The 18,409-nt window shown below is 42.6% G+C and overlaps 1 protein-coding gene across 4 annotated transcripts in view; it reads right to left on the reverse strand.

The window, feature by feature from the left end:
- The window catches only part of GRID1 (glutamate ionotropic receptor delta type subunit 1), a 701,267-nt gene that overhangs the window by 17,127 nt on the left and 665,731 nt on the right, over nt 1-18,409 (reverse strand). The window lies entirely within an intron of this gene.

Consider the following 18,409-nt stretch of genomic DNA (forward strand, 5'->3'; position numbering starts at 1 on the left):
GTCGTGTCAACTCTTTGCGACCCTATGGACTGTAACCTGCCAGGTTCCTCTATCCATGAGATTCTCCAGGCAAGAATACTGAGTGGGTTGCCATGCCCGTCTCCAGAGGATCTTCCTGACCTAGGGATCGAACCCTTGTCTCTTATGTCTCCTGAACTGGCAGGTTGGTTCTTCACCACTGGCGCCACCTCCTGAGCCATAATCCTGACTTGGCCTGGAGTTTAGGCACTCATAAGGAATGTGAGCTGCTTGCTTTTTGGAAGAAAATACAACTTACACATTGTCACTTGGCCAGCTTAAAATAGAGCATCAGGTTCTTAGCGAAGGAAAGAGCCTGGTTTTAATTCTCTAGTGAACATACAGACACCTTGTGCCTTCTTCTTTCCTACTCTAGCTCATACTAGATGCTAAAAGATCCCAGTCTGCGGTGGTGATGGGGCTGGAACATCACAGGTCAAGCTAGGAAGCCACAAGCCTCATGACACTGTCAAGGGTATTGTTCCACGTTCCTACTTTTGTTCAATTGAGTCTTCATGTCCACTGAGATTTTCCAGAGAATGCCAGAGCTGCTTAGATGAAGTCTGTCAAAATTTTGTTTCTTTGGGGACCCTAAGTGCCAATGGGCCATGGGACACGCGTGCTCAGTTGTGTCTGACTCTCTATGACCTCACAGACTGTAGCACACCAGGCTTCTCTGTGCATGGAATTCTCCAGGCAAGAATACTGGAGTGCGTTGCCATTTCCTACTCCAGGGGATCTTCCTGACCCAGGGATTGAACCCACATCTCTTAAATCTCCTGCATTGGCAAGCGGGTTCTTTATCAGTTGAGCCACCAGGAATGATGGCTTATTTTCTCCTCAGGAATTTTCCATCTGAAAGATTTGTGGACAGAGTGTGGTGGCCTCCTTTTGCCAGGAATAGCCATTCACACAATTGTGCCTGATGACCTTGAAATGACACACACCACGCCACCCATTGATGTTCACCTCAGGGAACAATCCAAATATTACCTCAGAGCCTCTTTCCTGTCCAAGTCAATTTCAGGAGTCCCTAAAGGGCGTTGACCTAGGTTGCAAAATTACACTCATCTCTCTCCCTCCACATGGGAAGATAACAGTCTTTGAAATTTTTTCCTGCTGGCAAACACGTTTTCTCATGAAAAGATATACATTTTCCACTGCTTAGTAACCAAGTTTCTCAACAAAATGTTGACTTATGACCTAATATTTGGCTTCCATCCAACTCTGGAGCATTTCATAACACACGTTCACAATTCAGCATGACAATCAGACACTGCTATTTGCACGATTTCAGAAGGGCATGTCATGCTGAAGGAAGAATTAAGATCAAGTTCGATTCTGGGTTTCAAGTGATGTCCCAAGAAGGAGAAAGAAATAAGCTGGCCCAGCTCGAGTGGAAACTGACTCTGACAAGAGCCTGTTGTGGCCATTTTAATGGGCCACTTGGATCCATCAAGCCACTTGCATCTGTGGTTCCAGTTTGTTCTAAGAGACAGTGAGCACAGATGCCTGAAGGAAGCTGCATCTATAGTCCTGCTGCCTAAGCTGAGAATGCAGAAAGCACATGGCAGGGATGCTGACAATGTCTCAGCTACAAATCCCTGCTAACCGGGAAGGTAGTCAGGGCAAGAAAATAGACGTCCTCCCTCTTGAGTTTCTGAATGACCACAGACACTCACTCTCCCTGTATGGAAACAGGGCCTACATTTATTACCATATAACTTCTTCGAGAAGTATGTGGCTAGTTCCTAATCTATAGGATGACACCAGAACAGGGAGGACCTGGAGAGCCTTAGGTGCCACATCTTATGTGTGGGCCAACTCAGAAGCTACAGTTGTAATGGGGCTCTATCCTTATAAAATACTCTTCCTCTCCAACACCCCTTCCTCAGCATCCCAGAGCTTCCTGGGTCCTCCTTTACTAGCCTCAGCCTCATACTGTGTAAAATGCACCACCAAAACCTCCCCTGAGCTTCCCAAGTCCATCAGTTTCCAGGATAACTTCCTGGACCTTGCTGACAGCTCTCCAAGCTCCCTGGTGTGTCACAGCCCTTGTATGAGACAGAAGGCTTCTCAGGTAGGACCATACTCTCAGGATCACTTTGAACACCAGCTATAAGAAGCCTCAAACATGCCATCCATCATGGCTATGTCCCCTATATATAAACCCTCTTCTTGCTCCATGCAGAATGAAAGTCCCAAAACCTCCCTAAGACTCTTCCTTTAGGATCAGAATCAGTTTTCCAGGTGGCCCTCAGTAATTATGTATCCATCTTTTTACTCTGTGCTGCTTCTCCAAAATTTCTAGCTTCTCCATATGTGGGGTTCGTCAAATACATCAAAAATCTACCTCCGAGAGATCCAAGAGTTTCCTCGTTTTCTTTCCCCTCCTATCGCAGGCTCATCTTCTGTTTTTCTTAAGTCTGAGCATCTCTGCCATTCTACTCACGATTCAGCTCCCTCCTCTGCAGCTCAGCCCCTTATCTCACCTCTGCTACCACTGTGAAGGCATTTCTACCACTCCCCCTCCACCCTGCAACCTCCTTCTCAGCTCCATGCCAGAGACCTCTCACACTGTGGGATATTTGTTGTTTCCTATTTATATTAACTACTTCTTTCTGTTGAGGATTTTCCTCCAGTCTCTTGGGGAGACAGAGTATTGGCAGGAATCTAGTCTCTTCTCAACTGTGTGCCATTGGCTGTTCCTCACAGAGAAAGAAAAGGGTGAACCAGACACCTTCCTGCAGGAGCCTGGGAGTCCCTTGGTTACATGGAACAATACTTCTACAGGGGGTCTCTTTTGCCACTTCCTGTTCATACGAACTCATCCTTTCTTGCGTCTTCAGGCCCTGTCCTTCCCAGAGGGCTATGGGGAGTTAACAGAAATGTTATCTGAGATTAGGAGTAATGGGCAATGTTGTTGCTAAGTCGTGTCCGACTCTTTGTGACCCTATGGACTGCAGAACACCAGACTTCCCTGTCCTTCGCTATCACCTGGAGTTTGCTCAATAGGCAGTGAGCTCTTTACAAATAGATTACTGACGTTCATTTCATAAAGCTTGGGGAAGATGAAAGTGCTACTATAGATTTTTATTTTGCATTAAAACCAAACAGAAACAAATACTAGATTTCCTATCTTTCATGAGTTAAATTACCTCTGGCTGGCCTATTTTAAATATTAAGTGTATTCCTCATTTCTAATCACTGACTCACTGTTTTGTATGCATGTGAAAGGTAATATGCCAAAAGATGGACAGGAATGTTACATAATGGAGTGGGATTAGTGATGATTCTTAGGACAAGTTGATGAAAGTATTTTCTTTAATCTTGTTACACAGTCTATGCTAGCACACACTACATAGGTATCAGATTCTACCGCCATTGTCCTGTGTACTCCCAGAGGCTCCTCTGCCTGTCAACAGGACACAAAGGTCTGCCAGAGCTCTCCAGTTTCTCAGGTCACCGGCTCCCTGACATGACCCAAACACCTGGGAAAGTCTCCCTTATATTCCTGTGAAAGTCACTCAGTCGTGTCCGACTCTTTGCGACCCCATGGACTATACAGTCCATGGAATTCTCCAGGCCAGAATACTGGAGTGGGTAGCCTTTTCCTTCTCCAGAGGATCTTCCCAACCCAGGGATCGAACCCAGTTCTCCCGCATTGCAGGTGGATTCTTTACCAGCTGAGCCACAACATTTGGCTTCATTTCACTCTTTTCTTTCCCTACAAGAAAAAGAAAAGGCATTTGGTTCACACATACAAAAACAGATGTGAGGACTCTGGGGAAAAGAGGAGAGAACAGCTTTGACACTGGAGAAAGTCAAGGGCATCTGGGCATTCATTCCCAGGATGCCAGGACAGCAGCAGGTACACAGACCGCCCCTAGTTTGTCTCTCGGGAAGCATCTTAGCAAACAGAATCCAAGACCATCCCTGGAGTGCACTTTCTCCACCCACACCCTGGTGCATTACTACAAAGAAAGGGGACGCAGACCACGGGGCTGTCTGACTCCAGGGCTTAGAGCATCCTCCCTACATTTGGGGGAACATGATCGCCTATTTTGCTGGAGGAAGGTTGGGCACCATATACAGAGCCACAAGTGAGCTGGGATATTGGATGACTCATCTCCATGGCTGCACACTGGTAATAAAATGGGACTGCATTGCCCTTCATTGCACCACTGATTCGGCCCTTCCCAGAACTCACTTGGGGCACAAACTTTCTGAGACAACAGCCTTGGAGGCAAGAACTTCACAACACTCTTCTACTCCATCCTAACTGCATTTGGAAAGGGACAAGCAAACACATTATCCCCCCAAACAAGAACGCAGGTGCTACAAACATCAAACACAAGTGTTCTCAAAAAGAAGTGCTAAAGGAAATCAGGCATCTGCGTTGCCAGGTCCAGGGTAGGTATGAAGTACCTGCTGGATGCTGGGTTGTCAGAAACCTGATTCCCTTTCCATGGTATAATGCTGAGGGGCTGAACATGAACCCCACTTTACAGATGAGGAGACTGAGACTCAGAAAAATAAAATGACTTGTCCCCAATAAACCCAGATAGTGAGTAGTAGAGCCAGGAGAAAGACTGTCATTGCCATTCCCGTGTGTTCTATCACCAGCAGCATTCCCCTGGGAAGTGCTCAGAGGACCAGGCACCACAGCAGTTTCCACAGTCCTCCATTGACACATCTGAGCAGGGCAGAGAGCAGAGCGTAGGTTTCTTTGGCCTCAGTAACTGTCTTCCTCCAGCTTGAGAGGTGGTTCATGGAATGGCTGACACCTGTGAGGCAGGACACAGGAGCCTGTGCCATCCGTGGATTGGGGTGTTAGGGTATGAGGGACGCCTTGGGAACCTGATGCAGACTCATGGGCATTAACCATCCAGTGACACATTATCCACCCTTTTCCCTCACGAAGCAGAGCTCGGCATCCCAAATTTTAGCTCCTACGGTCATGTTCGCAAAATGACAACACATCGCCACAGGTAGCCTGTATCCTGGCTACAGTGATCCATTATTATGCACTAGGCCAAATCACAAGATGCAACAGTAAAATCTAGACTATCTATGGAGAAAAGGACAATTTTACAGTCTGCTGGTAGGAATGTGGCTGGCATATTTCTGGAACGGCAATGTGGTGGGGAGAATCAAATGCTTTTAAAATGTGCATATGTAGCAAATCTACCCTTAGGGATTTGCTCTAAGGAATTAGTTTCAGAAAAGATGTTTGTACAAAGATTCTCAGGGCACTGTTTAAACTAGCAAGAATTGGAAACAATTTAAATGCTCAACAATTGAGAATCAGCTAGGTAAATGATGTGTTAGATGATGGAATATTATGTTACTGTTATTATGCTGTTTTAAAAAGAACATACCCTGCTAGGAGAAACAACTGCCCATGGTGAAGAAGCACCAGCCTGGGTTCTGGACTTCAACCATATGGATACGAATACCAACTCTACTTTTTGCTGGCTGTGTGAGTGCCAATAAGATGCTTAACATCTCTGAACCTCAGTTCCCCTGGGTGGAAAATGGTCCATACTTCAGAGTTATGATGATTAAATCCCTCAGTAAATACAACATGCTTAGGGTTTTACCTGGCATGTGGTGAGTACTACACAAATGGTAACCAGTATTATATTGTTTGGTGAAAAAGAATCTGTGCAATAGAGTACTTACATTGTGATATCCTTTTTAAATTATGTAAGAACTAACTTTTTTTGTTCAGTTGCTTAGTTGTGTCCAACCCTTTGTGACCCCATGAACTGCAGCACACCAGGCTTCCTTATCCATTACCAAATCTTGGACCTTGCTCAAATTCATGTCCATTGAGTCGGTGATGCCATCCGACCATCTCATCCTCTGTCATCCTCTTCTTCTGCCTTCAATCTTTCTGAGCATCAGGGTCTTTTCTAATGAGTCAGCTCTTTGTATCAGGTGGCCAACTATTGGAGATTCGGCTTCAGCATCAGTCCTTCCAATGAATATTCAGGATTGATTTCCTTTAGGATTGACTGGTTTCATCTTCCTGCTGTCCAAAGTACTCTCAAGAATCCTCTCCAACAACACAGTTCAAAAACACCAGTTCCTCGGTGCTCAGCTTTCTTTATGGTCCAACTCTCACACCCATACATGACTACTGGAAAAACCATAGCTTTGACAATAGGGATATTTGTCAGCAAAGTAATGTCTCTGCTTTTTAATACACTGTCTAGGTTGGTCACAGCTTTTCTTTCAAGGAGCAAGCGTGTTTTAGGTTCATGGCTGCAGTCACTGTCTGCATGATTTTGGAGCCCAAGAAAATAAAGCTTTTCACTGTTTCCATTGTTTCCCCATCTTTTTGCCATAAAGTGATGGGACTGGATGCCATGATCTTAGTTTTCTGAATGCCGAGTTTTAAGTCAGTTTTTTTCACTTTCCTCTTTCACCTTCATCTTTATGGAGAATCAAAACCAAGTATCAAACACTATCTTTGGGTCATAGGTGACTTTTGCTGGTTTCTTTTAGTCTCTGGTGCCCAATGTTTTCTGCAACTCAGTGAACATTTCTTTTGTGGTTGCTAAAATGGTCATTTTAGTGATCATAAGAAGGTCATTTTAGTGATCCAGCCTCCATCATAGAGCACAGGGCAGTGAAAAGAGCAGGATTCTGGATGAAGACACATTCTGGCTCTTTGGGAACCTATAGTGTGTGTGTGTTAGCTGTTCAGTCATGGCCAGCTCTATGCAACAACAAGGACTATAGGCCGCCAGGTTTCTCTGTCCATGGAGTTTTCCAGGCAAGAATACTGGAGTGGATTGCCAAGCCCTCCTCCAGGCGATCTTCCCGACCCAGGGATCGAACCCAGGTTTCTTGCATTGCAGGTGGACTCTTTACCATTTGAGCTGCATGGGAAGCCTGGTGAACCTATAGACTTGGGGCTAATAATCACTTTCTAGAGGACTATTCTGAGGATGAAGTTACAGGAGACAACGCACTGTGCCTGGCACACAGAGAGGAACAAACACAAGCTCCTTCTTCTCCTTCTGGCAGCCCCCAGATCGATGTTGAAGATCAATCCATCAACTGTCATTAACACATCTTTCCTCCCACCTCTACCCCTCCTGCCACTCATTCCTCTACCTTGACTAAGTCAGCAACATGCTCTGTGTGGGGTGTGTGGGGTGTGTGTGCCCATGAGGATGTCTGTGCATGAACATATGCATGTGTGGAAGTTCGTGTGCACACACATGAATGTACACGTGAGCACCACAGACCCTAGGGAAGCGGCAGAGAGATGAACTCAGATACTAAGCACCTAGAGACCAAACAGAGTTTAGAAAAAGGAGATCTTCAGCTGGAGACGTCTCGATGGTCTCTCAACACAGAAGGAAGAGGCCTCCAAAATGATGTGAAAATGTAAGGCAGACAATCAGCGGGACCCTGGGAAGTGTCCCCATGCCCTCCTCAGGAGGCTGTAGGAAACCTGCCACCCAAGGAGCAAAAGAAAATGACCCTTCACCTGGATCAGCTCCTGGAGCAGAACCAACAGGCAAAGGAGAGCAGGTTCAGTGGAGCGGGTGGGGTGGGCTGGGAGGAGACAGCAGCTGGGTTCTCCCACAATTTATGCCATGGCTGCTTTCCTAAAGCGTCCACAGGGTACAAAATCAATTCAGCTCTTGGCTTCAGACCAGAGTGAACAGGATGGAGCTGACAATGAGACAACACAACCAAAGGGGCAGCAAGAACGTCTGGTGGGGAGATGTCTTGTGTGTGCGTGTGTGTACGGCCATGAGCACAGACATGAGCCCTGAAGTTTCGTCATGGTAGTTGGTCAAGTGAGGCTGCCCTTTACCTGGGTGAGAGGACCAAGATGATAGAGCCATCCCAGGGCAATCGCAGCAGAAAACAGTTTCTGATGGCTAGGCAGGAGGTCTGCAAAATGATTTCTGCCAAGGGTTACCTTCCCGCTCCTTGCACTCCTGTTGTTCTAGAGTAACACAGAATAGTGAGGAGCAGAGCTAGGGTGGAGAGAATGCCAAGTCCCTTCTCAGGCCATCAGTGTTCTCACCCTAACATTACCTTCTCTTGGATTCCTCAACTTCCTTTACAGAATATTCAACTCCATCTCATAGAAAGCATGGCATGGTATGTGGATGAGAGCAAGGGTCTGGAGATGAGCAGAGCAGGCCTTTTTTCTAGTGTCCTTGGCCAGGCACCTGAACCCTCTGAGCCTGAGTCACCTCATCCAGGAGATAGGAGTAGCAATCCCCACCTTCTCACACGAAGAGACAGCACAGAAAGTATCTGAGGCAAAGGAACTTGAAGAATAAGACACTATCCTTGTGATCACAAACATCATCAACAACATCATCCTTATAACTTAAACTTTAGATTCTCATTAAATGCAGCTGCCTTGGAGAAAACATTTGAAATTGTCCTCAGCCACCAGCCTGGTAAATTAGAAAACCTGTAAGATGGGGTCACAATCTTACTAACTCACTATCAATTTGTAAAAATGGAAAATGAATCCAGACAGTCCTTAAGATCTTCTCCAGCTTTAACACCCTCCAAGTTTATAATACAGACCAGTGGTTCTCAAAGAGTGCTCCCAAGACCAAGAGCTTCAGCATCACCAGAGAAATGTAAATTCCCAGACTCTATTCCAGACCCACTGAATAAAAGACCCTAGGAGTAGGGACCATCAATCTGTCTTAATAATCTCTCCAGGTAACCCTGATGTGTGCTAAAATTGGGATCCAATGATAGAAACCTCAGTGAAATGAATTTCTGATCTACTCTTGAGAGTAGGTTTAAGAAGGAAAAGAATATTATGGCTCTAGGGTCTTGAGCCTGGGCCCAAAAAGGAAAAGGGAATCACACAGGGTTGAGACCAAGATTACTAAAAGCAAACATTAAAGGAAAGTCACACTTTACATCTTTCAGAAAATCATTCTACTTGATGCCTTCCCATTCATTCTCTCCTAAGATAGTTCAGGATAAACTTCCACAGTACAAACTGTGTCCATTTCTCAAGGAAATCGAGACTCAGAAAAGACTGCCCAAGGCTATAGAACCAGCCACTCTGGCACAGCCTGAACATCATCCCAGGTGTTGGCCACAAGTGGCCTTCACTTATCCCACATCAAAAGTTCAACATCAGTAGCCCCAGAGAGGCATCTAGAGCTCCCTGAGCAGCTGGCTCTTATCAGATTGCCAGATTCTGGACAAACTTTGCTAATGATGTCCACCTTCAGCACCTGACCTTATGGAAGCTTTATAGCTGTTTTCCCTTTTAGGGCCTTTAGCACTCTAGGAGAAAGAATCTTAGTGAACCAAGTACTGTCTCAGTGGGAGAAGGTTTCTCACCTCTCCCAGGGATGAGAAGCTGGTTTGGTACCAAGGAAAAAAGAAAAGACCTAATTTTGAGGAATCAATAGCTCCTTCTTCAGAACTCTGAAATTGTACACCATCAGCAAAACTGGGGCCATAAATAAACTTCTCAGCAGGCCAAAGGGACACACGATATTCAGTGGTTTGTCAAAACTTTAAATTATCCCAACACCATGGTAAACAGCAATCTAATCTGAGTTATTCCATGGGAAATATTAAGAATGATCTAAAGAAAGAGTAATTTGGTTTGCTTAGATACTGAACAGATTAGGAAGAGACAAGAATACAGAATGAGAAAGGCCCACGGAAAAAAGGGAAACAACCCAAGAATACATGAACCCACGTAGCACAGAGAACAGGCATCCATGAGGTCAAATATTCCATGAAGAAGCCCAGAGATAGGGCCTTGAAGATACTCCCTGTGTGCACACAGGCATGAACACACACACACACACACACACACACACACACGCGCGTGCAGAAGGATGTGAGCCCCTTGGCCATGCATATCCTTTTCACTGCCCTAGCATAATGTCTGGCATACAGTTGGTGCTGAATAAATATGTGTAAAGTGATAAATGCAGAATTTGAAGGCATGATTACTAGAATCTGAGAAGCCTGGATACTTAAATCAAGGCAAGCTGCATTGGCTATGTCCTAGTTGCCCCTCCCAGTCTGCCCTCCACCCTTCCTTCTCCTGCAACGTCTTTCAGAGGCTGATTTCATGGATAGTATCAATGGTCACCTTGACTTCTGGCTAAGAGTCACTTCCTAAGATTCAAGAATAAGTCAAATACTGATATTATTAAAACAACAATCATGCCAGTAAGTACTGTTCATTTAAGCATATGTTCTCAGATGTGAGAGGGCCTGAGAATCCCCTCGAAGGCATGTTCAAATGCAGATGACTAGCCTTGCCCCCAGCATCCCTTCTCCAGCTTCTGATTCATTAGGTCTAAAGTAGGGACTGTGAATTTCATTTCTACATGTTCCTGGATGAGGCTGATGCTAAAGGCCCAAAGAACACCCCTGGAAAACTACTGTGCTAAAATACACTCTACAAGGCATTGTACTCATCTATTCACATCACCTCTGGACTTTACAATAAATCTGGAAAGACCAAGTATTATTATTCCTACTGTTTTCAGATGAGATAACTTTGTTCAGGAGTAAGTTAACTTAGCCAAGATCTCATCTCTGGCACAAACCCAGTACTCATTAACTCAAACCCCACAATCTATTCACTGGATGCTATGTGGTCTTAACTGAGCACTTGACTCCACCGAGACAAAGTGCCAGTGAGATCCATGAAACTACACCCTGAGGCCAGCCTGTATCTGCTGTCTGCAGTCACATCTTGGTGTTTCTCTAGCCATAAAGGGTCTTTGGGAACTGGCAACTCAGACTATAAAGGAAGAGGAGAGAAGCAGTAAAATTGTATGTGATCACGATTCATATTAAAAACTATCCTTTAATTGGTTCAGAGACCATCCCTGCAGGGCTTATGTTGAAGAGTTGTCTCATTCTCTAATCCCATTTGTAGCTAAGGATTCCTTTATGGCCTTTGCTAAAATGTCAGCCTTGAGGGAGAGAGAGAGAAAGGCTCTCACAACAGACTTTCACACTTCGAGGAGCCACAAAAGAGGTCACGTCCTAACTGAAAAGATCCAAATGGACTCCCATCCCGCACAGAAACAGCTCTAAGCTCTACCTATCAGGAGGTACAGCTTTGTAAAGTCAGAGAATCAGAAAGATGAACCACTACAGGGGCTTGCAGGGGCAAGACCTTGATAGAAGACAACTGCACAGTCCAGGAACGCAGAGCACCCACTCCAAAGGGCAATGCCTGCTCATCACATCCCATATCACCAACTGAGGCCTGAGGCCTGGGCTGTAGGGAAAGGTTCAAGACTTCTTCCATGTGAAGATTCTTAAAATATCAGAAATACCAAATTTCACTGCTGAGAGTGCTCTTTACCTGGCTCCTCTCCATTCCTGTTTCCTCTGTCTGAGCCTTGGGAGGCACGCTTTCCTGAGCTCTTACTGTTATTACTCTTCCTGATTTGAGTTAATCCACCTCTCATTTCTCTCTCTCTGCCTCTCCTTGTCCACTTCTGTTTGTGTGTGTCATACACACACACACACACGCTAAAATTTTTAAATTTAAGGTTCAAAGTCAATCTTAGTATCTCTATGTCAGAGAGTAAAGAGACTCCATTAGAGGTTCCCATCACAGTGGAAACAACTACTTATACCCAAAAAAGTTATTTGCTGTTTTTTTATCTTGTTTTTTAAATTGAAGAATAGTTGATGTGCAGTGTTGTTAGTTTTGAGTGTATAGCATAGTGACTTGGTCTTTTGTTTGGTTTTTGAAGATTATATTCCATTGTAGGTTATTACAAGATATCGGGTATAAGTCCTTGCGCTATATAGTAAATCCTTGTTGCTTACCTATTTTATGTACAGTAGTTTCTATCTGTTAATCCCATACCCCTAATTTGTCCCTCCCCGACTCTCGCTCCCCTTTGGCGACCGTGTTTGTTTGTTTGTGTCTGCGAATCTGTTTCAGGTCTGCATATCCATTCTCTTGTATTTTTCAGACATCACACATAAGTGACATCATACAACACTTGTGTCTCTCTGACTTATTTCACTGAGCATAATATTCTCCAGGTCCCTCCATATTGCTATAAGTGGCAATATTTCATTCTTTTTATGGCTGAGTAATATTCTATTATATATGTAAATACATGGAGGTAGAAAGAGAGCAATAATCTTCAGGCAAATTGTTTAAACTTTGAGTTGTACATTCCTTATTTTCAAAATGGAAATATCACAAGATGCCCTCAATGGTGAAAACAAAATGTATGAGCATAATACCACACATAGTAATTTCTTAATAAATGTTATTTTCCTTCCTCTCTTCTCTTTCTTTGTTCTTGGACAAACAACATTAGACCAAGAAAATGGAAATAAAGATAAGCTAAACAAAAACTGCCAACAACTTGACTGACACAATAAATCAAAATTGTTCTCACCAGCTACTGCTTCTGGATTTTAATGTAACCAAAAAACAAAACAATTCAGTTCAAAATACAAAAACTTAAGTCATAAAACTCAAAGCCATAATACTCAGTGAACACATAGAATGGAATCAGCCCACCTTTATAGCTAGCACTAAGGTGAAGTGTATGAGACCTGGGTGCAAAGCAAATTACAGGGCAGAGGAAATCTGAAGAATAAAATCAGGTTTAGGGGGAGTGAACATCCTCCCACCCTTCTAATGAGGAGTTTGAAAATAATCAGCATTAGCAGGATGGCACGGATATTGGTTTGATTCCAGAGCTTACCCTACCAAATTATAAAAATCGCAAAAGAAAGTAATTGAAGAATTCATAACGAGATTTGCTTGGCAATGTTCAAAATCCAAAGCAAAGTAATTTAATAAAGGAGGCACAGAGGGGGCTTTCCTTGATCTTTGCACTGTATTATCCCAAACCAATCATCATCAAACAAAATTAAGCTGCAGGGCATTATGAGAGGGGGCAACTTAGTCAATTGTATGGAAACCTGCTTCAGGAGACTGACTAAACACCTGCCCTCCCCACCCTTCCTCACTCCTTTTTGCTCTCCCTGCAACTAGATCCTAGCAATCCTGCTCATTCTTCTTGAAGAAAGATGCCCATGGGTGTATTTCCGAATACTATCATTTCTTTTTCACTTACTGATTACTTATTCTGTTTGATCTTTAAAAAGATAAAACATTTGGATGTCCATGTATGTTGCCTCTGCACCCACCTCTACTCTAGGCCCTGGGACAACAAATGAATAAGAGACAGGCCTGACGTTACGGAGGCTCAGAGTCCAGTCAGGATGCGACAGAGCAGAGCACTGAGGATGGGTTGACATCTGATGAACCTGTACTCCAGGTGCACAGGGTGTTAAGGGAGCCCCTGACCCTGCCCTGAGAAAGGAGGAGCTTCAGTGGGGGTCAGGAAGAGTAAATGATCCTGCTGGGGCCAGAGAGAGAACCAAGAACCAGCCTGGCCAACAAAGAAAGGAGAGGTTTCCAAGCAGGAGGATCCTGGGTGTGTAGAGGAGGGGAGAGGGGAAGAAACTGCTCAGGTTTCCTGTGATAAAGACACTAGGTAAGTGGTAGTAGGAGCTGAGGCTTCATTCTGATCATGCATCTCTTCCATTTTTTTGCAGAGTGTCACCAGGTAATGACACAAGAGCTAGAATGAGGAAAGTATTGAGTTCAAACCCTAGGTTCGATATTGACTCAAAAACTTGATTTTCAGAAGGTCCCTTGCCCTCTTTAAACTCTAGTTTCCTAATTAATAAACAAGTTGTCTAGAAGTCCAGTTCAGCTAATTTAATGCCTGGAAAAAACTTAAATTCCCACCCTTGATCCATCCCAGGCCTCTTTAATGGTAGTCATTATGATTAAATTAACCTTCTGATAGTTCAAACACTGGTGCAAGGCCCCAAAGGAAGGAAGGAAAACTCTGGGTAAAGGAAGAAAGGAAACACATATTTTTGAAATAACATACCATACCAAACCAGCCTTCGTTAAACCTAACTCAATTTAAAGAGGAAAGCATCAAGCACACTCTTACATATTAACTGAGCTTAGCACTACTAAATGAGTTGACTAATAAGCAAATGAATGAATGAAAAACTCAAATATTTCAAAGAGCAAATCACTGTGTACTCGTTTTTAAGTACATCAATTCTGATTAATAAAGGTAGGTATCTAACCATCAAAGGTAGGTGTCTAACCATCCATACAATTTCCTCAAATGCACCAAAATTCATGAATTTTGCCTAATGTAGGCCAAGGCAAAAGTGAGTTGAAGAAAAAGTGATTTCTTCTCCATTCAGTCCCCAGAACAACAAAGCAAAATAAAGTCAAAATACATATATACCTATATGAAGAAAAAGAGAAAGAAATTTTTATAAATCACAATAAAGGATTTTAGAAAACTAGAAAAATACCAATTTATAAAAAGACTTTTCCTACTAAAGATAAATCCACAAGGATTTAATGGAAAAAAAAAAAACAAAAAACACTGAAGCCTGTATTCTTTTGATCCCCAAGATAGAATGTAATTTATTCAAAGCTGTGCTTCTGGCAATACTCAGTAATATTTTGTCGAGAGCTTTAAATGTTTATATCCTTTTTTGACACCATGTTTCTACTTTTGAGAATTTGACTTCAGGAAATAAATATAGTAACTGAACAACCATTAGGCAATAAGGTGTTCATTATAGTGTTATTTGTGATTTGTGAAAAATTGTAATAGACCCAAGTAATACTCAAGAAGGAAATGTTTAATTTTACATATATTTGATGAAATATTAAATAGCCACTAAAATGGTTTTTAAAGTTTTACAACAGTGCTGGAAAGTGCAGGATAAAATATATTTTCTCTAACATCATAATTATGCAAAATATTTACAGAGATTTGAAAAGACTTCCCAGAAATACAAGAGATCCTAGAGCCTTGTTTAGGTGGTTGAAAAACATACATTTGATTGGTTCTTTTCTGTTTATTTTTAGAAATATTCTAACCTTTTTAAAATGGTGATATTTATTTAAATGATATATATTTTCAAATTATAAATGTATAATCCAATATTTCCTTTCAAAACCTTTTATTTTAAATGTTGGCATGGATTGGGGGATATTTAATCTAAGTGCCCTTGGAATTGGGTTGGACCACAGATATAAAGGGGCTTCCCTTGTGGCTCAGCTGGTAAAGAATCCATCTGCAATGTGGGAGATCTGGGTTCGATCCCTGGGTTGGGAAGATCCCCTGGAGAAGATAATGGCTACCCATTCCAGTATTCTTGCCTGGAAAATTCCATGGACAGAGGAACCTGGTGGGCTACAGTCCATGGGGTTACAAAGTCGGTCATGACTGAACGACTAACACTTTCACTTCACAGATTTAAATCATGTGAAGAAGGCTCAAGGGAACCCTCTTACACTGTTGGTGGGAATGCAAACTAGTACAGCCACTATGGAGAACAGTGTGGAGATTCCTTAAAAAACTGGAAATAGAACTGCCATATGATCTAGCAATCGCACTCCTGGGCATACACACCGAGGAAACCAGAATTGAAAGAGACACGTGTACTCCAATGTTCATCACAGCACTGTTTATAATAGCCAGGACATGGAAGCAACCTAGATGTCCATCTGCAGATGAATGGATAAGAAAGCTTTGGTACATATACACAATGGAGTATTACTCAGCCGTTAAAAAAGAATGCATTTGAATCAGTTCTAATGAGGTGGATGAAACTAGAGCCTATTATACAGAGTGAAGTAAGCCAGAAAGAAAAACACCAATACAGTATACTAACGCATATATATGGAATTTAGAAAGATGCAAATGATAACCCTGTATACGAGACAGCAAAAGAGACACAGATGTATAGAACAGCCTTTGGGACTCTGTGGGAGAGGGTGAGGGTGGGATGATTTGGGAGAATGGCATTGAAACATGTATATTATCATATGTGAAACAAATTGCCAGTTTAGGGTCGATGCGTGTTACAGGATGCTCGGGGCTGGTGTGCGGGGATGACCCTGAGGGAGGATAAGGGGAGGAGGGAGGTGGGAGGGGGGTTCAGGAGGGGGAACTCATGTACACTCGGGGCGGATTCATGTCAATGTATGGCAAAACCAACCAATATAATATTGTAAAATAATTAGTCTCCAATAAAAAAAAAAGGCTCAAGTGTATTACAAGATCAAGATACTCAGAACTCAGCCGGAGACCCAGAGAAGGGGTTCTGCAAATAGCAACTGTTAAACAGCGAAAATACCACTGCTGTCATTCTCCTACAAGGAGACTGTACATTTAGTAGAAATAAAAATGGGTTTTGTTCTCATGGTATTCCACTCTCCTTTCTGCCTCTCTGGTTTCCCTTATCTTTTTATTTCCTGCTTGTCCATTTTCTCTCACATTCTTACATTTGTGTTTTCAAAACTGAAAAGGAATTGAGGAACCTGGATTGTAAAATGTAGGTACATGACAGGACTACCTTAGGAAGCCTTCCTAACCTCACTAAGCAGAATAAATACTCAATTTCTGTTCTCCTACCCTTTTCCACACTAAATCACAGCCATTTTTTTTTTTTTTTATCCTTCAGAACTCAATAGGGATACCTTGGGGAAAAAAAAAAAAACACAACAAAGTCTAATGCTTTATATTCTGAACTTGATGCTAATGAAAACACAGCATATAAAAGTTCATGGAATTCAGCTAAAACAGTGCTTAGAGGGAAATGTATAGCTTTAAATACTTGTATTGGGCTTCCCTGGTGGCTCAGTAGTAAAAGAATACACCTGCAATGCAGGGGACATGCAGGAGATGCGGGTTCAATCCCTGGGTTAGGAAAATCCCCTGGAGGAGGAAATGGCAACCCACTCCAGTATTCTTGCCTGGAAAATCCCATGGACAGAGGAGCTTGGTGAGCTACAATACATGGGGTCAAAAAGGAATTGGACACGATTTATCGACTAAACAACAAATACCTGTATTAGGAAAGAAAACAGGAGTAAAGTCAATGATCTAAGTTTCAACACTACAAAGACAGAAGATGTAAAAGCAAATTGAAACCAAAATAAACAGATGTAAGGAAAAAAATCTCAAAGGAAAAACAATGGTAAAGAATCTCCCTGCCAATGCAGGAGAGGCAGGAGACTCCGGTTCGATCCTTGGTTCATGAAGATCCCCTGGAGTAGGAAATGGCAACCTACTCCAGTATTCTTACCTGGAGAATCCCATGGACAAACAAGCCTGGCAGGCTACAGTCCATGGTCTCAAAGAGTCAGACACAACTGAGCATCTGAGCATGAAATGGAGCAGGACCATATAGTCCTTGCCTCTCCACCATGTCTTCTGTGCCTTTTGCCTGTAGAAAACTTTAGTCAGAAAATAAGTTTAATCAGAGAAGTGAGAAATGCTGAAACAAAAGAAAACAGTCAAAGAAGACTAAACAACAATAATGTAGTCATTAAGAACAGTCAAGGACCTTTAGTTCTTTCTCAAAGGCTATAGATAATATTCTGAGCCATATCCTGTGAGCTGTCTTACAGATACCAAAACACCAGGTGGAGAAATCAACTACACGATGACCAGACTGTACCCAGGACAAGAGCTGCCACAATTCCGACAACTGACTGCAAAGAAATAGGAACAAATGGTCCCCGAAACTGACGACGAACTGTATCTAAAACAACCAAGATGATGCCAGTCAGACCACTGATGACCAATTTGAAGATGACTGTTAGAGATGACCGTGCCGTTTCTGCATGTAGCCCGCTCCCCACTCTGTCTACAAAAGCTCTCACTCCCTGCTTCTCAGGGGTGGGGGAGTCGGCCTTTGGACAGATGTCTGCCACCCTCCCCACTGCCAGGTGCCGGCATCAGAAATAAAGCAAAACTTTCCTTTCCACCAACCTGGCCTGTTTATTGGCTTTTAAGTGATAAGCAATCAGACATCCCCATGCATACCTTCTGGTAACAAGCACAGACACAAGAAAAAAAATTACCAAAAATCTGAATTAATAAGATATAACAACTGAGAAAAGTCAATAATATCAAAAGTTGATGTTTTAAAAGGAAAAACTATGTTTACATATTTAAAAACTCAATAGTGTAAGGTTATAACTTTCCCTCCAAATATCCATAGATTCAATGTAATAGCTATCAAAAATCTCAAGTTTTCTTAAGGAAATTGACAAGATGATTATAAAATTTAAATGGAAGTGCAAAAGTTCTAGAACTCTTCAAATAATCTTAGTTGAAAACACAGTCCGATTTAAAGAATTATTACAAAGCTATAGTGATTAAGACTTTATTAGCATAAGAATAGATCAGTGCAACGGAACAGAGAATCTAGAAAGAGACCAACACATATGTCCAACTGATCTTCAATCAAAGCATTTAGTAATTTGTTAATTAAATATAAGTCTTTTAAATAAATGGTGTTCCGT

The sequence above is a fragment of the Moschus berezovskii genome, chromosome 12 (genome assembly GCF_049115385.1).
Source record: "Moschus berezovskii isolate FMDL1 chromosome 12, NW_MosBer_1.0, whole genome shotgun sequence".
Lineage (NCBI taxonomy): Eukaryota > Metazoa > Chordata > Mammalia > Artiodactyla > Moschidae > Moschus > Moschus berezovskii.